The sequence below is a fragment of the Magallana gigas genome, chromosome 10 (assembly GCF_963853765.1).
Source record: "Magallana gigas chromosome 10, xbMagGiga1.1, whole genome shotgun sequence".
Lineage (NCBI taxonomy): Eukaryota > Metazoa > Mollusca > Bivalvia > Ostreida > Ostreidae > Magallana > Magallana gigas.
This window is the reverse complement of record NC_088862.1, coordinates 2,632,565-2,646,494: the sequence shown is the minus strand read 5'-3', so window position 1 is coordinate 2,646,494 and position 13,930 is coordinate 2,632,565. Positions and strand designations below refer to the sequence as shown.

Genomic DNA, 13,930 nt, shown 5'->3' with positions numbered 1-13,930 from the left:
CCTACAAAAAATCCATTTAATTGATTCATCACAAAGAATTATCAAAAGAATATTCAAATATTGATATGTTAATTTGAAAGGTTTAATCTGAGATAACATTAGTGATTCAATATTCTTTTATACAGCGTCTTCTAGAAATAATTTTTCAAGCATCTCAAGATATGTAAGATTTTTCCATATTAAAGTGGAACGGTGATCCCAAAAAGATGTTTTACTTCTTGATCATGACAACGGAAATAAAAAGAGCTACTAAAGATTTCATCATACCGAAGGTTTCGCGCATCACAAATCATCACCTATTAATTTACAGGTCATTAAAACCCATCCAAATAGTGTACATGTAAACAAACCAAGTTGTTTTGGACATTGGTTTAGTGTGTCACGTGATTGCGATTTCTGTCTAAAAATAATCACAATTGGATTGACCAGCTGAAAAAAGAATTTGAAGTTGAAGCTATTCGATGACTGTGGTAAGAAATAGGCATTTATAGAGAATGCATCTAAATAAATATATAGTGTTTGAAGACATCATGTTTCAGTGAGAAGTTTCTAGATCATATTGTAAGCCACGCTGCAGTATTTACATTCCCCTTCGCTTGCGTGGCAATAAAGCGAAAGGAAAACGTAATATTTTTGTGTTGACCCAACGCGTAATTCGTTTTTTCTCTTTTTGATTTGATGTATTTACTTTTGAACATCGTAAATTTTCAAAAGATCATCTTTTTTTATATGACATAAAAAATATGTGTAAATCGTGTGAAAATTCGATATTTGCTAAATCATGGGTTTGTGCGTCCCCATGTCCCTTTAATGCGACAAACATTCTAAAGACTTAATGAGGTAATTGAAGTGGTCAACTTTTACAATGCAGATAAGGTGTTAAGTATACTGATTCAACACACAAAATCAATCGACCCCAGCGACGCTCGAACCACCGACCACCTACGCCCACCTATGACCATTTGCTCCCCATTCTGGAAAAGTTTTTAAATATGTTTAAATTATGTCCCTTAATCTAAAGGTTGGGTCAGGAGGGATGAAAATAAAAAAAAGATGAATAATAAATTATATATAAAGAATCCTCTTTAACCTTACACTGCTGTGATTTGTTTTAGCAATTTGAAAGCATGCCAGTTTATAATTTAAAAAAGAACCCACACACTCACACCCGAGTTAAGAGCTTGAAAAAAAAAACTTCTGCCATTTGCTAAGGTGAGCGATGTGTCATGCGAAACTCATGATCCTATAAAAATACTCCGATTGAATGGTTTTGTTTAAACCTTAAATGTCCCGATAACATTTTATAGAATGTCACCTACAGATTGTCTTTGAAATAATATAAATTCAACACAAAATACATTTAATTAAGAAATAATCTTCATTAAGTTCTTTCTTTAAGTATCTGGGAAATGAAATTATTCATACGATCTATATTTGAATATATTCTGTCACAAATTTGCATTGTGGTTTGCTCATATTTTTTAGCTTCCATCTATTTCATGTATTCAATAAGTAGTCAATTGGCACAACACTTAAAAAAAAAGATTTATTATTTTTTGTTGATAAGGTGATGATATGAAATGCATTTACTTCACAATTTTGTAAGATATATATTGCTTTATCAAATCATAAATAATGTGTAGATTGAAATGATTAAATTTCGACATAACGATCTTTATATATTTATTTAAAGTAATTCTCTTTGAAAACAATGCCAAATAACATTATCCTTTTATTCTTTATTTAAAGCAGAGTTTTGATATCATTGACCAATATCTCAACTATAAAAATAAAAAAAACTGAGAAAATATAATGCATGCAAATAATATGTGCAATAAAAAGGGTTACAATTAGATGATAGAAATTTACTATTAGAAAATAGAAAGATTCCCCATAACCCAAATCCTTTCACTTATTTACTAACTAAGTATTAAAACCAAAAAGCGTCAGTCTAATTCAATTCTTCTAAAAAAAGCAAAAACATAACTTATTTTGAAAAAAAAGTTTAATAATCATAACACTATATCACAAAGAAATATTTGTACAAAAATTGAATTTATTTTTCCAAATCCCATTGTATCAGGAAGTATTTATACTTTCTCTGCAAAACTTGCATGCGTACTGATTTGAGTGCAAGTCTCGTTTGCAGAGCTAATTTATAGTAGAAATTGACACGTAATGATAAGTCTACATAAGAAAAAATTTGGAAAATTGTCTGTGAAGCCTTGTTAATCTGTTACACATAATTTTTCTTCTCTTTTAAAAGAAAGTAAATATCAAAACCATACAGCACAAAAGTTCAATTAGAAGCAACATGATTGATACTCTGCTCTTTAAAATAACGCATTAAGAAATTCAGTGTCTAAAAGGCAAAACAGATTAGTGCCTAAACAGGCAAATAATGCATGCATTATCTTTCATTAAGGTCTTCCGTTTCCAACGGAAGACCTTATAGTGATTGTTATTTTTTTTGTTTTTTCTTTCTTTCTTTCTTCTTATTATTTTTTTCCCCTTTTTCTCTCGTGAATTTCTCAGAGATGTCTTGATGGATTTTTTATAAAATTTTCAGGAATGAAAGAAAATAAAAAGATCTAGAGGAATTTAATTAAAAATGTTCTAAATTCACTTCCGGTCGTCCGTTTTCTGTCCCGCGACCGAAAGCTTGTCACCTCGAGATCTAAAAAACGGTAAAGACTTAAACATTCAATCTTTGTGGGATGATAGACTTATAGCTGTAGATGTGTTTAAACACTTTTGTTTTGTTCGTCATAACTTCCGGTCGTCACCGGAAGCACTTAAAAAATATTTTTTTTTATGAATCAAATTTTTTGTCCAAAGAATAAATATACAAGAATAAATCTATACATAGGAAATCTCTGCGATGTAATATCAACAAAAAAATTCTACTTCCGGTGAGATATCTCAATTATCTCAGGTAGCTTTTTTAAAACACATTTTGTACCCGCGAGATCTTAGAAACTATAAGCGATCAAGACACGAAACTTTCATGGATGATAGACATTTGATTGAAGATGTGTTTAACCGGTTTCATTTTGTCTTCCGTCACTTCCGGTCCATACCGGAAGAGTTAAAAAAAATCGAGCTGTTTATCAGTTTAACTGTTTTTCTTTGATATTTTTTAGTTAAATAAATAAAAAATAATGTACAAAAGGCAAGTTTACAAGAAATCTTGAATAGAATCTAGATTGAACACTTCCGTTTGGCCGTTTCCTGTCCAGAGACAAAAAACCTTATTTCGACGAGACCTCAAAAACAGTAACGACTTGAACAACCAAACTTTGTGGGATAATAGACCAATGTATGTACATCTGTTAACACTATTTTGTTTTAACCGGCGTAACTTCCGGTCGTCACAGGAAGTACACCCAATTTTAATTTCTTAAAAATATTTTGGTGTCTTAGCATTGAAGTAACATTTTAGCTATAGAAATACAAAATGGTCATCTACACATGGTAAAAAAAAAGTTCTACTTCCGGTGAGACATCTCAAATATCTCAAGTATTCTTCTATTTTAAAAACAAAGTACCCACAAGATCTCAGAAACTGTGATAGATCAAGACACAAAACTTATTTAGATAATGGACATTGATTGAACATGTGTTTAACGGGTTTCATTTGGTCGTACGTCACTTCCGGTTATTACTCAAAGCGTTCAAGCAACAGAACTTTTTTTATTAAATTGTTAACTTTTTTAAAAACATTTTACTCAATGTGATGAACAGTAACCTACCGTAGGTAAATGTACTAAAATATTTACTTTCCATTTTTTAAACACTTCCGTTTGTTCGTTTCCGGTCCCGTGACAAATACCTTTTTTCAACGATATATTATAACTAACAAAAACTTGAACATCCAAACTTTGAGAAAAGACAAAATGTACATATTATATCCATTTTCTGTTTACAAGATAACTGGATTTTTTGTGCAGATTTAATACATGAGGAACGGAAGACCTTTTTGTTGCTTTTGCAACAAGAGTCTAGTTTCTAATTATATTTGATGCATTAAATTGTATTTCCTTTTCGTAATAATTAACTGAAATAAAGAACAAGGATATAAAAAATAAAATTTCAAACCTTAAATCTCATTTTTTTTTTCATAGACGTCTTTTCTCACGTTGCCTTACACATGCAGTGCAATCTTGAATGTTAATAGCGACTGCACAGGAAATCATTGGTCCAAACATTAGATATTCAATGGGATATTAAATAAAATTTAAATACTATACGACTGCGTTAATAAATAAAATTTGTCAAAAATTTAGCATAGTTTTCGCACCAAAAAAAGTGAGTATGGGGTGGAAAATAATTGAAAAAAAAATGAATAAAATGAAAATAAAGAATTGTTATTTCATTTTTATTACAATTTTACATTTTACTATAAAAAAAAAATGATCACTGCTCCCGGAAGACTTTATGTAGCAAACGTTGGCATAATATGCTGATATAAACACGTAAATGTCTAATCTGTTTTAGTGTGAAGCCTGAAGAATCGTGATAGAACAGATAAGGAATCAAATGTTAAAAAAACTTAACTAGGAACATTCATCATAAAATAAAAATATCAGACATTCGTAAAAAAAGTTTTGAGAGATGGTAATCAATCTTCTTAGAATTAAAACAATTTCCTTCTATTAATTTTTTTTTTTTTTAAAAACCCTTTTACATGTAAAACCATTTTCAGGAAGCAAACATTGTTTTCATGTAAGAAAAAAAAAAGCAGATCATTTACCCCCTTCTAAATTTAACCTTGACTTGCATTTATAAATAAATAAAGTAAAACACTTTAAACACTCGTTATATCCGTCAAGTTTACTATATGTAATTAAGTCATGGGGAAGGAAATTCACTTCGCTGTAAGCGTCAATCCATTATAAAAGAGTTTTCGTCTTAACCGCGTTTTACTGTATTATAAAAGACCTCATATATTGGATTTTTGGGAGATGTCCTCTTCAAACATCTGTATATATCTAATCTTTTCAAAAGACTTAAACATTACAATATGTATAACCTCTTATTGTATACTATGTAATAACTATCACGTGATCAACAAAAGTCACGGGATAAGCCACCCGTCTTTTCCTGATACCTGCTCTAAATAATATTCAAGTAAATTCTTTCAATTACATGCTAGAATTACAGAATGATGGAAGATAATAATGATGGAAGCATCATTACATCTGCTTTTTAAAAGTTTCTGTTTTAAAGTTCTGGTCTGTGTTTTACAAAAGAACGTACAATTTTCCCACCACACTAAGGATTTTTTTTAATCAAAACCAAGCTAATTACATGTAACGGTGAAATTTATTGACTGTAAAATATAATTATAGACATTCTAAGAAGAGAAAATTTGTGTTTTTATATAAATTTTGTTTGTCAAAGATCACTCCACGAGACTGAAAATATTCACGAATTTGCCGTATATTCTTCAGAAAAACGCAGCTCAGATCACAATATATAATATACAAGGAAAGTATGTCATCATGTTAAAATAAAGTAGAGAAAACGAGCATTTAGTGTCTTCCACATATAATTTCTTGTTTCTATTATTCTTTGTGCTAAATAATCATTATTTTATCATATAAATAATCATTATCATTTCAAATAAATAATCATTATCATGTCTAATAAACAATCATTATCATATCATAAAAAGACGACCGTAAAATACCATCAATATACATTTATTGCATGATGGTCAGGGAAATATGAAGATTTGTCCCCCCCCCCCCCAAAAAAAAATCATATTTCCCGAGGGCTTTGCCAGAGTGAAATATGATTTTTCAGCATTGTATGATTTTTCACCATCATGCAATGTAATTTTTTTTATACCGATAAACATATGATTATACAAAGTACTCCGATTTCTAATAATTTTTCGACATGTCTTAAGCAATAACGTCGTGATTGGTTGGTTTTTTTTTTGGTTATTGTATCTCTTTTCTTTCATGAATTCAAATCAAATATAGTAAAATTATTTTTTTAGTATAAAGAAAATTCAAATGATTAGATATTTTTGATTTAATCATATTTGTTAACACCCAGTGGCTTTTTTCATACCTTTGGAATGAAAAATCACGAGATTTCTGTAGAGGTGAGACACGATATTTGTTCCCCGGGAGACATGACGTTTCGTTCGCCCCGTCACGTGACTCTCTAGACCAATCAGATGACGCGTTATATAGAATAATCATATTGAGGTATAACAATACCATTTGATTAGTAAGTTTGAAATGCTTCTCAGAGTAATAGCGCCAACGTTAATACTGCTGAAAAAAAAACCTTGCACAGTCTTATAGTTTTACCAACTAACCAACTAAAAATGATTTGTAGTTTGCCTCTTTCTATATGATTTAGCTTAAGCATTTGTATGTCATGACTTATGAATTATTCTAAATGCATTTTCAAGTCTACTAACCTATTTAGTTGAACTATTTTACAAGAATTATGTAATATGCATATCAGTTCTAATGGTTAGCTGTCAGATTGTCAAATAAAGAAATGACAATTATATTTTTTTTCCTCTAATGATTTTTTTTTCTTCTTCGAATCATCACTATGTAAATTAATTATAAAAAAGAAATTCAGTAAATAAGTTTATAGGTAATGAAGGAAGCAACGTTTAATTAATATTTCATGTATCAAAAGACCCAAAAACAATTAGATTGTAAGGAATCATTTAAAACCTTCAAGATTTTGACGAACTAAATTTTACGAAAAAGTTTTAATCACTCATAATACCAGATATTATTTTATTATAAAATGCACTCGTATTGAACTGTAATATCTGTGCAAAGAACTATGTTGTAGTTGACTCTTCTTACAATGTTGTGATCTTAAATGTAAATATTTTGCAGGCTGATAATTGGATAAAGCGAAATACAAATTCAAAGCAGAGCAACACGGGTTTCTAAAAAGATAGAGGTAGGATCAGGTGTCTAGGAGGAGTGAGCATCCTCTGCTGACCGGTCACACCCACCGTGTGCTCTTTGTCGTAATCGGAAAAACGGAAAAGTCCGTAGACAATTAGATGATTAACTATGGTCTAACAATTAGTATGAAAAACGTCAGTCAGCATGCGAACGAATGGAAAATTGTATTTGCTGACAAGATTGTTGTATCGACCATGCAACTCACGAAAAGATGACTTCAAATGAGACTGTTCATAGTCCTGTTTTCTCAACTTCTTTGTCAGAAGCTCGCCTTAAAAACTGTTTATACAAAGAGCATGCCGTTATGTGTCGAAATGACTGAGAGATAAAAACCTCATATGCAGGTATGAAGGTATATTGCTACATAAGTAAGGAAAGTTGACTATAGAAAAATTGAAGTCATCGCGTTTATCATAAACTTTTGTTGTTAGGTTACCATCACTGTCCATTTCCAGTTAAATATCCAAATATGAAACAGATGACGCAGACTTTTTGATATCTTTTATTCCAATTTCACTGGGATATATCGAGTCGACGTAAGTATGGAAATAACAATTTTCAATTGATAATACGTCGTCGATATACTTTAATGTTGAGTTGAATGCCACAGCGAGTGAATTATTTTTATCACATACAAATTTTTGAATAAATTCTGCTTCATTAGAATACAAAAATAGGTCTGCCAACAATTGGGCACAATTGGTACTCATTGGAATTCCAAAATAACATAACGAGTCTTCGTTTATAAAGCATGGATACTGTAAATTCCTTATATTACGCGAGTACTTAATTCCGCGACTACGCTGTTTTGTATCAAATTGCGAGAATATTAAATCGCGATCACCAGATTTTCGTCATAATTTTCTATACATATATAAATTTTGTGGGGATGGTGGTAATTGAATTTTGAATATTAAACTGTCCGAAAGAGAGTAGAATATCTGTAAATATTTGGTAAAAAAAATAAGCAACATCAACCGACGTTCAGGGTTATCCTTACTGTAAACTAAGAGACACACGGTTAGAAAATGAAAACTTTGAAGAACTAACTTATGACTCTCGAACAAATGTGTGCAAATAAGATGTTAAGTTGTTTAGTGCCATTTTAAATTGTAAGGAGAAAGGCACAGGAGAATAAGAGTGATATAAAGATGGGGTATATCTATAAACTGTGCGTGTTTAATCTTGACGTCATGTTTTGAACGTTACCGTGCGCCGTGATGACAAAACATGTTGTTTATAATAAGGGGTAACAAAAAATGCCGCTTCATCAAATGGACTAAAACTTTGCATATCAATAACATAAGTGTTGGTACACAGATTAATCTGTTAAGTATGACTTTCATGAAAAATATATGATAGACAACCATACTGTCTTCGTATTTTTTGATTGACCCTCGGAGTTCAAAACTGTCTTATAAAAGCGATAATTTAAAATCTTCGAGGGTTGCTCCTCGCGATTTTACGCGGATATTATTTCTTCGGGACAGATCTCGCAGTTTTGTGACTCAGTTTGTATCGGGTCTTAAACGTTCTAGAAATTTCTCGGCAAATAATACAAATCTTTCCAGATAAGTAAATTAAAACAACTTACCACGTTGAAATTATGTAACATAATTAAATCAACCATCTATCCTTGCCGATTTTATACTTTAAAATTGTAAGTATGCCATTTTTAGCATGTAAAAATTGTCTCTTATTGTATTCTTAGGAAGTCAATATTTTTTTAAAAGTGAATTGATCGTCAATATTCTTACATGACAATCTTGTAATTCAACTCAACGGTTGTCTGTATCAATAGTAAATTTGATTATCAGAATAATCAACTGATAACGTATGTACAGTTTATATCAAGCTTAGATATGGTCACATAATATGCAAATGTGGTAGAGTCAGGTATACGGCATTCCTACTAGCTCTGGCTAGCGGGTCAACACTTTAGCTCGATCGGTAGAGTGCTCGACTGGCGTGCCAGAGGACCCGGGTTCAGCAGATGCAATAAGTGTCTCCGTTACATTTGGCGCCCACGTTGGGACCTGGGTATTCTCTGGCGGGTGAGAGATATTGTTTCCAGAACTTTGCCCCACAGGCATTGGCACTCCAGGAGAGACGGGACGCCTCTTTCCTTGGAGGGGGACAATGTGGTAGAGTCAGGTATATGGCATTCCTACTAGCTCTGGCTAGCGGGTTAACCCTTTAGCTCGATCGGTAGAATGCTGGACTGGCGTGCCAGAGGACCCGGGTTCAAACCCCAGCAGAGGCTATAAGTGTCTCTGTTACACAAAGAATTAAAAAAGCCCTTCAACACAAGAGGTAAAGCAACATCGTCTGGTTTGGTTTATTTATTAAAATCGAGAGGAATGTGTTATCAATATTATTAGTGAATTCAATGATCCAAGATCAGAGAGATATATCTACCTTACGAGTACATTATTCTGTAGTTTAAAAAGAGCTTTCTCAAAGTATGCTAAAAATATGTAAAGAACACTATAAATCTATATCAAAAAGCAGTTTAATAATTGATAAAACAAATTCAAAAAAATTTCTAGAAGCTTACATCCCTTACTCATAGTAACGATGTAAAGTTTTATTTATTTCTTATCATTTTATTCCTCATTAAATAATTTTTTTGTTTATGAGAGCAGTGTACTCCTCTCTCTCTCTCTCTCTCTCTCTCTCTCTCTCTCTCTCTCTCTCTCTCTCTCTCTCTCTCTCTCGTTAAATCATAAGAGTCTTTAAATCATAAAATACGTAACATTCAAGTATACGATTTAGTTTCAAAACATGTGCAAGGCAAGCGAAGTTGTTGTCTTTTTTCAGGTTAATTGATGCACTCCTGTTAATTAATCTTTTTCAATTTTGCACTCACAACCTCCACAAAATTAAAAAAAAATTGAATAAGGCATTAACATGTTACTTTGAGCTATTTCATTAAACTTTTAACACGTTTCTCAGTAATACAATTTTCTTTACATTTCCTTGAGGTTTAGGAATTGTTTTGTATGCGTGTCTTATAATGACAAACTGTCAACCATCTCAAAAATCCATAAAACGAAATACAAATTCAAAGCAGAGCAACACGGGCCTCTAAAAAGATAGAGGTAGGATGCGGTGCCATGGATGAGTGAGCATCCGCTACTGACCGGTCACTAGAACAAATTGTTAACCAATTCATAAACGGGACCTATTGATTTCAGTCTTGTCAGTTTGTTAAGAGCAGTGAATTACAATTTATTTACGTAATAAAGAGAAGGAAACATTCTTTGTGGATGTAAATATATTGAATAATCAAAAAAATATTAATACATTTGATATGCTTATTTTAAAGGTTACATATAATAGCTAGGATTCAATGTTTATCCTAACAGCTTCTTCTTTGAACACTCTTTCCAACACCTGCAAATATAGGTGACATATTAAAGTAAGTTAAGTTTTTTTCTATTCACACGTTGTCATACGTAAATCTTATACTTCGTCATTTGCCTCTCTGTCCTTCTATTTGATCATCTATCTGTCTCTATACTATTTGCATTTTCGACCAGTTAATTATAAAATACAAGCCAACATCTGAATAAGAATACGTTAAAAAAGTAAATTTAAAAAAATGAATGATATTACACCAGAACATACTGTTCCTAAAAAATACTCTAATTTTATCTTTCGGGAAAATTCTTAAATGGCTTAATGACATTTCATACAATATCATTTTCAGACAAAGAATATAATCAATAAAAGTATATTTTGTAGAAATAACCTTTGCTAGGTTTCCTACCTGTAATCTCTGAGAAATGAAATTATTCACACGTTCTATATCTAAGTATCTTCTGTCACAAAGTTGCATTCTGGTTTGCTCACATTTTTTAGCTTTCATACCATTCATGTATTCAATAAGTTGTAAATTGGCACAAGACTGTTTTTTCCTAAAAAAAATAATACAAAAAAACCATTATTTTTTTATCTTACAAAGTTTTGTTGAGATATGAATTCATTTTATGTTTGATTTTTTAAAAATTAAAATACATCATAAAAAATACTTAAATAAATAAATTTGGACCAAATATAAAAAAAAAAATGAAAGAAATGTCTCGGTTTTGAACTTGATTTTAAATGTTCAAATAATTTTTTGCTTTTATTCCTAACAACAAAATCCTCTCTTTAGAAACACAAAAAAACCCCCACAAAACCCCCCAAAAATATAAAGGCATATCAGCAAAAAAGAATAAGAAAAAAAAGAAGAAATGAAATATAAAGAAAAGTCCTGAAGGCTGTTAACTATAAATTGTAAAAAACTGTCAAAAAAAATCAGTCCAAAATACTCCTACTTAACAAAAAAAAAAACCCAAAACAAACTTGTTTTGATTAAGGCAAAATAACCAATTTTTCAACAAAAAAAATTGTTGTAAATATAATTGAAATTTTTATCACCTTGTCATTGCATTCATGTGTTTTAGAGGTACTTACTTTCTGTGCAAAACTCGAATGCAATACTTTTTTCTGCGTGCTGATTTGAGTGCAAGTATCTTTCGCAGTGCTAATTAAAAGTAGAGATTTGATACGCAATTAATTAATCAACCATCGTTTAAATAACTGTTGTTTATGTATTCTTGCATATAAATTTTTCACTTAAAAAGAAATTAAATCGTAGTTTTTGTCTTATCTTTTAATCATAAAAATAGATGTAGACATCCATTTTGTTTACTGAATCAAATTACTAAAATATTAAAAACCCTGCGGTACTTAAGTTCAATTTAGATCTACATGATCAAAATTTTGCTCTATATATACATGAAATGCATTAAAAATTTCATTGTCTAAAAGTCATTACTAAAACTTTAAGGTAAGATAAACCTGCATCGGTTATCACACATGCAGTATCATTTTAAATAATGATACGTTTGCACAAGAAAACCCTTCTTGAAATATTAGATATGCAACAAAGTTATTTAATATGTAATAAAATACCATAAGGTTGCGTTTATTAAGAACAACAACATATTTTTCAAATCAAAACTCGAATTAAATTTTTAAAATGAGTCGGTCATTTGAAAAAAAGAATAATATACATGTAAAATAGAGGATTTATTAATATTATTCTCATATCTGTTAATGTCATAGAAAAGGTTTCATGCTCCATGCTGTGGAACATTTTATGTAGCAAATGTTTGATGTTTGCACATTATTTAAATCATATGATATTTTGCTCATTTTTTTGAAACTGGTATATATATATATATATATATATATATATATATATATATATATATATATATATATATATATATATATATATATATATATCTGTTAAAAATTCAATGCTCTTAAAGTATCATGTTGATAATTTACAAATAAAAATAGTATAAAAAGAATGAAAAATGAAAATCTTAAATTTTTTTTAACACGTAACCGTATTTTCTTTTTTTTAATTAAATTACCTGTTTTATTTCTTCTTTTCAGCGAACACCTAATCCTCGATATGTTTTTCATTTCTGTCTTTCGACGGTCTTTTGAAATTAAATTGCTGCTCAGGCCAACACGAGAATGCATTTAATGCATTCACCTTGTTTGCATAATTGCATAATTCATGATAACTAATTTTGTCGGAGCAATCACAATTTGAGAATGAACAGATATATCACGTTTTTTTTAAATATAACATATTAAAATAAGTGCATTGAGGTTATATTCACGATATTCTTGCGTAAATTTGATCATACGACAGATGATAGTAGGGGATAATTACGTTTGAAATGCCAATTTCTCTTAATTAGTTTTTAATGAAAAAAGATGGAAATTGAAAAGAAAATCATGGCGTGAAAAAATTGCTTCATTTGATAATATCGATCTTTATTGCCATTTACAGTTTGCATTAATGATTCACTGAACAGACATCACAGGATTTGGATATATCACATGATTTTCGTATAAACATTTCATGCGCCAAAGAGAGGGTTTTGAATGGGTTGCTTTAGCGAAAGTGTATTACTTTTAAAGATAATGGCTTGTATAAACAATCGAAGAATCACAGAGAAAATAATGTTATAAGGAAAGATTGAGTTGGTTACACCGACAGAAAGTCGGTAAAATACTGCAAGATAAACGAAAAAAATGTAAATTTCCAGTGTATATATCACATTTTAAAAAAGATCTGATTAATGAGCGAGGAATCTTTGATTATGGAGTCATACTTGATAAGTAGTGATTAAGGAGTGATACTTGATAAGTATCTGCTATTTTGTTATTTTAACATCCATTTGCATTACAATTGAATCATTTCGTAATGACTCAACTTTCGGGGAAATCGCGTGTACCATCTCATCAACATCAACCACGAATTAAATAAATCAGGGCTGTGTTTTAAAAAAGAACTTACAACAAAGTCCTAAATATCTTCAGTCTCATACATTGATCTCTAATAAACAAAATTAATATAAAACCGTTAACCTACAACTTTTTTTTTATTTCTATTATTATATTTTAATGGCAGTTAATTGAAACACTGATAAGTTTGTAACATGTATCAATTAGCATCCATTATTTTGGTCGTAAGTGTAAAGTTCTTTATAAAACGCAGTATGGATTATAAGGTAATATTTTCTTTTGAAGGTGTAAGATTATACATGAAATTATGTTCCTAGAACACATGTAAAGTTTTAGATATGTTTTTCTTCAGACGACACCCATGCAATATGAAAAGATATTTAACAGATTTGAAATGCTTATTTTTATTATTAGTTAATCTCTGATGTTAAGAAATAATATTCTGATCAGTTGTATATTTACCTGTCAAATCGTCCGTTTTAGTCCTTTTTTCCTCATAAAGGACGAACTGTAACTGAAATTCTCCACAGATTTCAAAACATATATTTTCACTAGATTATTTTTTCACAAGTACCTTACATATTTCTCCCAAACACAATCACTTTAATACATGTTGCTTCTCTTTTAAAAGGTGTAAAGATTAGATGACATCATCCCGT

The 13,930-nt window shown here is 30.3% G+C and overlaps 1 long non-coding RNA gene across 1 annotated transcript; it reads right to left on the bottom strand.

The window, feature by feature from the left end:
- Positions 1–9,797: 9,797 nt before the first annotated feature.
- Positions 9,798–13,629, bottom strand: LOC105336968 (uncharacterized). Its single transcript, XR_010709937.1, has 4 exons — positions 12,386–13,629; positions 11,415–11,484; positions 10,726–10,873; positions 9,798–10,349 (listed from the first exon to the last, which is right to left on the bottom strand). It is a non-coding gene; the product is annotated as an uncharacterized lncRNA (long non-coding RNA).
- Positions 13,630–13,930: the final 301 nt, after the last annotated feature.